The following is a 10,195-nucleotide window of genomic DNA, read 5'->3' on the forward strand; positions in this document are numbered from 1 at the left end:
CCTTGCCTTCAAGTCCTCCCTACTCATCGAGTTAGCCACTGCAAGCATCAGTGACTTAACGTGACCGTTCCACCAAGTAAGGGCCCGGCCGGAGAAAGTGCGAGCTGCGAACTTGACTTTGATCGCTTCGGGGCACGCACAGATCTCGAAGACAGACTCGGTCTTTTCGAACCACTGCATCAAATCGATGACTCCCCCGCTGCCATTGAATGAATCGGGTCTGGCATTGGTGAAGTCTTTAAAGGAGCATTCTCTAGAACGCCTTTGGCTATCTCCTTGAGTGGAGTTATTAGTACCGCTCCCTGTCCGTCCTGCACCATCAGTGCTGATTTGGGACATAGCAGCTGCCACCGCGGCCGTGATCGCAGCTTGGAACATAACAGGATCATATTGGGGAGGCGGCGGTGGTGGATTTGCTTGCGTTCCGCTAGTGCGTCTAACAAACCTTCGAGGCGGCATCTTTCTGTTATAGAATTTCAAAGACGTAATGAGTACAAGTCTTTTGGTAATGGTTATTAGTTTTTAAGTATAGCATTTCCGATTTTTCGAATGTGGAAAACAATTCATACTAGAGGTCTATATAAATAAACTTATGAATTTAGTAGAAATGACTCGAATGTAATCTTGTGATTTGTTCCATGCCCGATCCACTCCTAAGATCACCCAATGTATACCAGTTGTATGTAATTAAGGTCCAATAGGTCGTTGAACTTAATGAGTCTGCCCTAAGCCCACAACCAAACAAGGAACAGGACCTAAGGCGGACTTACCATTTCTAAGCCGATCGTCTCTTAATTACACATAACCTTGAGGTATACATTAAGTAATCTTAGAGTTTCCATAGGCAAATCGTTTGTAATACAGGTTATGAGATATGTGGTAACTCCCACTGAAATAAAATGCATGCCAATTTTTATTGATATGTTCTAGTTATATCCTTACCATTTATATACATACGTATAAATTTCGCACTTTACTAAACTATTCTCGGTGTTTCTGCTAACATCCCTGAGACGGAGTTATGGTAGTGGATAGAAGTAGGTTTTGTACGGGCGTTAAGATTTACCCATCATGTTGCTCGTGCGAGAATAGGGGTAGAAGAGATAATTAATAGACGTCTAATCCTATAATTACTTATAGGGGTGATCCTTATTAGTCACGTCTATAATCACATAGTGCATACCAGTTATACATAATCTGAGATAGAATAGACCTTCAAATAAATGACTCTACTCTAAGTCCACAACCAAACAAGGAACAGGAAGTAGAGCAATAGTCATAGATTTTGAGTCTATAATATCTTTAATTATGTATAACCTTGGCGTGTACACTTAGTCATTATAGACCTACTAATAGGGGTCTTTAGTTTTCACATAAGTTGGTTATAGTATCACAAAATACTCCTATAGTATTTTAATGTTTGACCTATGTTTTTCAATGTTTGTTTGTAGATAGAGTTGGTAAGTTTTTAGACTTGTTGCAACAACACAACCATTCCCGGGCATATGCTAATCACTTCTGGGTTAGACATAGCTGATCAGGCTATGTCATTCCCAGACCTGACCATACATCCCCAAGCCTACTCGTGCCATTCAACAATCACAACTTTTGTTTTGTTCTAGAATGATGCTGACCTTAATATGTATGCATGCATGTATACTTTTAACAAGAAACTACTTATTTCTAAAAGTATAGTTATTTGAAAATGTTACATCAGAGACCTTAGTCCCAATGCATTTATAGTTTGTATATCTTATGTGGTTCGATATACTTAGTTCACTATAAACAATGCTCTGATACCAATCTGTCACACCCCCAAACCAAGGATGGCGGAAACGTCCGGGGGTGGAGGACTTCATGTAAAGTATCACAACAACGAGTATAATAGTGCTCAAAGTAAATACAACCATCATAAATATAATTGAAAAGGTTACACCATAGTATATGTTTACATGTTTCAAAATCAATTACATTATGATGACAAAATAAACTGTTTGACGATTTAACGTCCCATCCTCAAAGTGCTGATGTTTTCCTGTTTCACTGATTTCCTGAGAATACAAGTAGTTTTGAAAAAGTGTCAACAATTAAGTTGGTGAGTTCATAAGAGTTTTGTTTGAGAATGAAACCGTTTTCCTTGTAAAAGCGATAGAGTTTGATTTCCAGAAAATCCAATATTTTCTTTAGTAAGTGTGAAATGAATGCTTCTAAGTTATGCGATAATGAACCCTAGAAAGAAACATAGATCCCTTCTATAATCACTTAGCGTATATAAGTTATATAAAATCTAAGTTAAATAAACCGTTGAATATAATGGGTCTGCCCTAGGTCCACAACCAAATAAGGAACAGGAGATAAGGCGGGCTCACCAATTCTAAGTCGATTGTGACTAGATTCTTATATAACTCTAGCATATACACTTAGCAATTATAGATGAAGTCTAACAATTCTAGATGAAATATAGTTTTAATATCATAAAAACTATTTTGTGTGAACCTGGTACTTTGTATTTGTACCCCTTTTTGGTATGAAACCGGTACTTTGTATTTGTACCCCTTTTCGTATGAAAGTCTGGTACTTTGTATTTGTACCTCTTTTTGTATAAAACCGGTACTTTGTATTTGTACCTCTTTTTATATGAAACCGGTACTTTGTATATGTACCCCTTTTCGTATGAAAACTGGTACTTTGTATTTGTACCCCTTTTTGTATGAGACCGGTACTTTGTATTTGTACCCCTTTTCGTATGAAAACCTTTTGTAATGTAAATGAACATAAACTATACATATTATAGCTTATCAAAATGTTTGTAATCTATATGCAACCTAACTATGTTTATCATTCTTGTTTTGTACTAATGGTAATGGTGGAGGATTCTTACACTTCAGTGAGTGTTTATCTATTATGTAATTATACCACATCAAGAAACACATGTAAAATATGAAATCTTCAATATTAACACTTTGCTCAACAAGTTACAAAGTGTGATGAAAGTTATAAACTGTTATCTAGATATATACCTTTCTACACTGTTTTAGAAAAATCCTAGAAAAATCATACGAAGTCGAAAACTGATTTCGTAAATTCTGAGAGTTCACAAAATGTGTCTAGTTTATTCATAATTTTTATTATGATTTTTAGAAGTCTTTAACAAGTGTTACAATGTTCATATTCACAGACTGGTCCGAATTTGTTTCTGAAATGATAGGCAGTTTTGTAAAAATCACCATAAATCGTATACAAATCGTATGGAGATGTGAAAGTATTCATTTTAAAGGTATGAACCTGAACTATTTGCACCTAATATAGTTTTGAAAACTAAAATGTTTAAGTTGACCAAAACAGTCCGCGAATGGAGTTGAACGTTTCTGATGAAGGCTGTTAAATGAGTTTAGTTGTGTTCTTGGTGTTTTAACTTGTATTCCCCCCCCCCCTTAAAACTTAAGAAAAACATGAAAAGATAGGGGTATGAACTCACCTTGAGTGATTTCAGTAGATGGATGATGGAGAAAGGTAGTGTTCAACTCAAGAACACTAAGAAGATGCCTTGAACATTTGAAGATCTAACATGAATGTGATGATGTTTGTGTAAAATATCTATGATTTGAGTAGAAGGAAGTGAAATAATTATATGGATGATGAATATACTTACCAAAAGTGAAAGAAAACTTGATGATCAGCCCTTGGGTCTCGAATTTGAGAGAGAGAGAGAGAGAGAAGTGAGAGAAAAGTGTGTGTTCTTTGGAGGAAAAATGAGAGAAATGAGATAAAGTGTTAGTCAACACTCCACCTCAAATATTCACCCACTAGATTTTATTCTCTAAATAAGGATCTCCATAAAAATATGTTTAAATTATGAATATTTAGGGTCTTATATGTTAAAATATGATTTTTGGAAAAAATCCCGCGTTAAAATAATTAAAAACGGACTTAAAATGGAGTCGTGGTCGAAAACCGGGTGGAAGATGGGAAATCCGAAGTCAGGAGGTGATTCTGGTCTTGGTCGCTGAAGTGGATCCGAAGGGAGAAGGGGCTGCGGTCCGAGCTGGTACCGTAGGCGGGTTCGGCAGGTAGGACCGGAGGCGTCTCGGATGCGGTGCTCCAGGTGGCTGCGGTCGGTGGCTGCGGCTCGCCGGCTGCGGCTACTGAAGGAGACTCCGGTTCAAGGAGGGTTTGGTCCCTATAGGGGGACTTCGGCCCTAAAAGGCTATTTTCCAAGGCATCGTCCCGTTTCGAAGGGTTTTTCACCAAGTCAAGTGTCGGGATGCCCCAAATGATTACAAAAGATCAAAAGAGGTTTTGAGAGAGATTTGGGAGAGATTTCACATTCTTGGAGAGATTTCTCATACAAAGAGAGATTTGGGAGAGATTTCACATTCTTGGACAGATTTCTCATACAGAGAGAGATTGAGATTTCACATTCTTGGAGAGATTTCTCATATAGAGAGAGATTTGAGAGAGATTTCACATACTTGGAGAGATTTGGGAGAGATTACACACACTTGTAGCGATTTCTCCTACTTAGAGAGTTTTGGGAGAGTTAGAGTGAAAGAGATTGGGAGAGACTTCTTTTGTGACCTTTTTGAGTGTTTGGCTTCGCAACGCAAGGTTTGTACACCCCGTTAAGTCTCGTTATGATTGTTATATGCCCCCGAGGGTTAAGGAATAATGTTTTATCGAGTAGTTTCATCACTTGCCCTGATTAGGGTTTAGAAGTTCCGAACACGTAAAAAACTCTAAGTGATTCTTTGTATTAGGATTGCGAGCTGTTCAATAAGAACATAACGGAAACCCTAATATACAAGGGTTAGATGAGTTGACCGGTTTGACTTGTTGACTTTAGTTGACTTTGACTTGGCCAAAATTGACGGTTGTCACAAACTGTAAGCCCCAATCTTTGTGAGCTCCCCCAAAATACCCGCACAACTAATAACACACATACAATAACAGCATACTATGGGCCCAATCAACCATCGGGTTGGAATGCCCCAGACCCTCAACCATCAGGTTGGAATGCTAATGTATTATGGGTCCAATCATCCTCGAGGTGGTATACCCTCAGCCCACAACCATCGGGTTGGAATGCCCCGGTCTGTTGGCTCATTCACAAAGCAGATAAGCCTCAACCACCAATCAGTCATGTGCACATATATTAGATAATCACATAACAGTCTACAGACAGACAAACCGATCTACAGATCACTAAGCATAGAAACATCCTATCTACTAGGATACCGATCTACTGATCATAACCACATAAAACATCATATCTACCAGGATACTGATCTAAAAAATCATACTAACAATAAAACAGGATAACAATCCAAAGGGTCGGCCTTGGTGCCTTAGACCCGTGAGTATAATGAGGAAAACTCACCTCACAAGTAGCACCGGATGATAATGTCAAGCTCCCAAACGCAACTCCACACTAAAACACCTACAATCATCATAGGACCAATTTCCATCAAGATCCAAATTACCAACGTATACCTTAAAGTCAAAGTTGGTCAACCTTGCTCAAAGTCAACAGTCAACAGTCAACAGTCAAGGTCAACAGTCCTTGTTGACCCAACTCGTCGAGTGCATCTAGCAACTCGTCGAGTTCCTTCAGAACTCAGCGAGCAAAAACTCGAGTAAACTCGCCGAGTTTCCAAACAACTCGTCGAGTTCATGCAGTCTCCAAAAGACGGGAAAACCCTTAACATCTTGTCGAGTTATCTCACTAACTCTTCGAGTTCATGTAGAATCCAGAAAGCGGGAAACCCACATCCAACTCGTCGAGTCGACTATGCAACTCGTCGAGTTCCTTCAGTCCTTTTCTCAATCAGACGCTTTTAAGCTAAACCAAGACTCCAAATTGTAGATCTAGCCTCCTAGGGGGTAGTTACGACAAAAAGTTGCTAACTTTACGTGAATGCAATGCTTCAAGAAACTAAAACACTCAAACTAGCCTTAGGAAGAGGTTTTGGACATGGAAGAGGCCAAAGCTTCATAAAGCTTGAGGCTTTATGTCCATAAGGTCCTAGAGGAGTCGAGATCTGAAGTTACAACTTCAGATCGTGTTCAAAACCATAAGTGCTTCAAGATTAAGCTAGAAATAGCCCTAAACTCTTGGATGAAGAGATCTATCAATACAATGATCAAGGTAATGACTTTTTACCTTAAAATGCAAGCCAAAACGATGTAGCTGCAGGATCTACAGGCTCTTTCTTGTTCCAAGCTTCTCAACCTTCAATTTTGTTCAACAAATGCATCAAAAACACACTTTTAGCCTCACACTCACTCAAAATAGGGGTTAGATCGATTAGGGTTTGCTTTTGGATGTCAAAAGGTGGTAAGGAGGCTGGAAGGGGGACTTAAGGTCCTTTAAATAGGGTGCAAACCGAAAAAATTAGGATTTTCATGCGTAGCCTCTACTCGTCGAGTAGGGGTCCTTCAACTCGTCGAGTAGGTTCTAGAATCCACGTGGCTTTAACCTTCTCTACACGACGAGTTGGAGCATCCAACTAGTCGAGTAGGTCTAAAAACATAAATATAATGCTTTTGAAATTTATACCTGGGAGTGGGATGTTACAAGGGTTTCATCCTAATGTTGATTATATATGATTACAATAACGGATATCCCACTAATTAAGGGATGTATACGTGTCTAAGTAAAATTATGATCCTAATCACTAAGATTACGGATCAGACATATATTCTATATCTACACCCAAAACTTCCAAATATACATATGATCACCAAGATCATGGATTTCATGCTGACGTTGGTGTTGATACTGGCGCTGGCAAATATAGATTAATTTATATATTCTATATATACACGTAGAAATTCCAAATATACGTATGTTTATTTATGTCTAAGTATATGTATGTATGTGTATTTATATGTTTGTGTGTGTATGTCTACGTTTATGTACGTGTATATTAGCTTATAACATGCCAAATATAGATTAATTTATGTATAATAAACGTGTTAGAAAATTATAAGCGAAAAAACGACATTTTGTTCTTGAAAACTTGAAAGTTAGAATAGAAACGTCAGTTTTGATAGTGTACACTGGTGTAAGTATGTGTATAGTAGCTATAATTTAATAAATATAAAGTAATTGATGTATTACATAGTTGTGAGAAAAGAAAAGCGGAAAAAATAACTTATGGTACTTGAAATCTCGAAAGTTAGAACTGCTTCGTCAGAAATCTATCGATAAGTTTTGACGGATTAAGGACGGATTGTCAAAATCCTTTATACTGACGGATTTCTGATGGATAAATTCTAACTTTCGAGTTTTCGAGCATCATATGTTGTTTTTTTCCGCTTTATTTTTCTCAAACACATATTATACATCAATTAGTATATGTTTACCAAATTAGATCTGAGATGCACATACGTACATTGGTGTACGCCATCAGAACAAACATTTCAATTCTAATTTCCAAGTTTTCGAGCATCAAACCTTGATTTTTTTCGCTTTATTTTTTCTCACACCTTTACTATATACATTAGGAAGTAGATATTGAACAAATTATAGCTAATATGGCGTTGGAAAATTTGAAAGTTAGAACTCGAATGTTATTCCTATTGTTATTAATTGTTATAAGCTATTACATATTATTTATATACAGATTAATTGTGTGTTCCTTACCGAACAGTAATCACATCTTATTGGCTGCTTTTTTAGATTTATTGTTTTTTACATTTGTTGTCTTTTTTAAGTTATTTTTATCTTAAAATTGTATGAGTTGAAATTAAATCTCAAACTCATAATATAGTTCAATACATATCGATTGAAGGCAAACGGGCAACAAGCTGCGCCGCTAGCCCTTTCTGAATGGCAAAACCAATTCTTTTGAAAACAACATTTGTGGATCTAGGAGATATGACATTAGAATGCATGACCCGTTGGACTCTATTGAGGAGCTCCACCGCATCTGGTGCGAGAAAACCAAATGTATCGAATGCAAAAGGCACAAACACATGTTAATTTTCATACATGCATCCTCGTGCTTCACCACTTTGCACGCGGCGGCTTTCAAAGCGGCCTGCCCAGCAGTGAAACCCCCGCTCCCCAAACCAACGAGAGGAGAGACCCCAGTAAGATCCACACACGCATGCTTCCCTCCTATCCATCCAAAGACCAAAATGTCAGCCGGTCTAAGTGTGGACCTTCCATCCTGCAGGTCCGTCAAAAAGTTCACTGGCGCTTCTTTCTTCACAGAAATACCAGCACGCCGACAAGCATCAATGAGAACATCCCGAACCATATCATGTCTGTACTTGAAACCAGGGAGCTCTCTACAATGAACCGCATGTTCCCCAAAGGTATCTAAACATGCCTTGCGGCAAACTGGGCATATCTCGTTAATTGGGAATATGGGAATCATGAGGCGATAACGAAGGATAGTTCGGTACTCTACAGGAGACATATGCTGGCCAAGACCATCAATAGTGATAGTTAGCAGAAAATCCTGAGCATGAGGTGCCTTAAGACACTCAAAGACTGCTTTCTGTCTGACAGTCATGTCGAAGTCGACTTCCATATCTTGAACGATTTTGCTAAAAAGGGCACATGCCAAAGCTTTTTGGGATTTAGGAGGGGCGGTATCCTTATTAGTGAAACCGCTACAGTCAAATCCTGGAATCGTATTGCGAAGACGAGTCATAGCACATAGGTAATCCGAGTCCATACCACATACACCACTGTCACGTAAGATGTGGTCTTGTAATGCCCAAGATTGGGCCCTCGAGGCTACAAATGCGTAGGAGGAAACCTCGTATGCCGAGTACAAACCCAAACCACCGAAACGAATAGGTAAGGAAGCCAGGCGCCACTGAATGTCTCCAAAGAAGGGGCCTCCACATACCACCATATCATCGATAGACCTGCGCAATCCTTTGTCAAAGAACAAAGCTGCCTCTTCTATGTGTACCGGCTGGCATGTCCTTAAACCGAAGAAAAGTTTTGCAATGCCCATACATGATCGAAGCAAAAGGAGCTCACACTGCGGGTCACATAGTTGTGGAAGAAGGCCCATCAAATCAACATCATTGACTGTTCTCTTCATAGTCAGCCCGCTAATAAACTATACGTCTCTGCTAACAGCCCCCAAGAAGCTTCACTCCCAATTCACTACCAAAGAAGGTCTCCTTATATCCGTTGGGAATAAATCGGCACCACGCTTTCTTTAAGTTATTGTTTTTTTAAATTTGTTGTCTTATTGAAAAGAATTGAAGGAGGGGGTTTTTCTCCAAAGGGGTTAATCGAAGGAGGGGTTTTTTTTTGTCGAAAGGGGTTTTGCTTTGCCAACTGTTTTTCTCTCAAGGCGTTTGTGGGTTGTCCTTCCCATTTGTCCCCACCTTATTGGCTCCACCGTTTATGCGGGTGTACGTGTTATGCTTTTATCTTTTGTTATCCTCTTCGTCCTTAACGACGATCTTCACTGTTTCGGTTTGGGCGAAACTGATTATGCCTCTATTTCTTCATATTTTCATACCGGGGATGATAGGGCAAATGAGTCAATTACAGATGAGGTAAAGTGACTTTTTTTTTTCTTTTGACGAGTTCGTTTTATGTATTCTTTTAGTCTTTGATTTCAAATTTTGGTATTTTCTCCTAACCCTAACCAAATCCTTCCGATTCACTCTTTTCTTTGAATTTGATTTGTTGTTTCCTTTGCGACTCGGCTCCCATTTAAGCGTCGCTTGGACCTTTGTTGCACGGAAGCTGGGACTGTGCTCTGCTTCTCTCCAAAGTCAACATCAGTCAGACCTGAAGCTTCGTGTTAGTTTCATTGAATATACTCTATATTAATTTCATACTCTCTGAATCATCGGTTCCGTTTTTTCTTTACCGGCTTGACTTCTGAAGTTCTTCATGCCCAATTTCACCTCTTGGATAGGAAGTTGGCTAGAAAAGCTAGATGTATTTGTTTTGATCGTATTATTCGCAATGTTTCGGCTCCACTTCAGACGATAAGGAGATCTATAAGAACGAAAAGGGTCAACATAAGTTTCCCTTTGTATTTTCATGCACAAACAATTGAAACTTTTCAAGAATTTGATTCGAGTAATGACTGAATCATGAAAGGAAATCTATAAAAATAGTTTCATGAGTTATTGTTTCTTGACTTCTGGGTGTTTTGATATGTAATTATATATGATTGTTTCTTGAATTCTGGGTGTTTTTTCAAGATAA

General features: G+C 38.6%; 1 long non-coding RNA gene across 1 annotated transcript; it reads left to right on the top strand.

Annotated features, from left to right (window-relative positions):
- The first annotated feature begins 9,201 nt into the window (after window positions 1-9,201).
- LOC145167789 (uncharacterized) lies at window positions 9,202-10,195 on the top strand. Its single transcript, XR_013741433.1, has 2 exons — window positions 9,202-9,531; window positions 9,697-10,195. It is a non-coding gene; the product is annotated as an uncharacterized LOC145167789 (long non-coding RNA).

Source organism: Lactuca virosa, chromosome 3 (assembly GCF_052849685.1).
Source record: "Lactuca virosa cultivar CGN04683 chromosome 3, Lactuca_virosa_CGN04683_v6, whole genome shotgun sequence".
Lineage (NCBI taxonomy): Eukaryota > Viridiplantae > Streptophyta > Magnoliopsida > Asterales > Asteraceae > Lactuca > Lactuca virosa.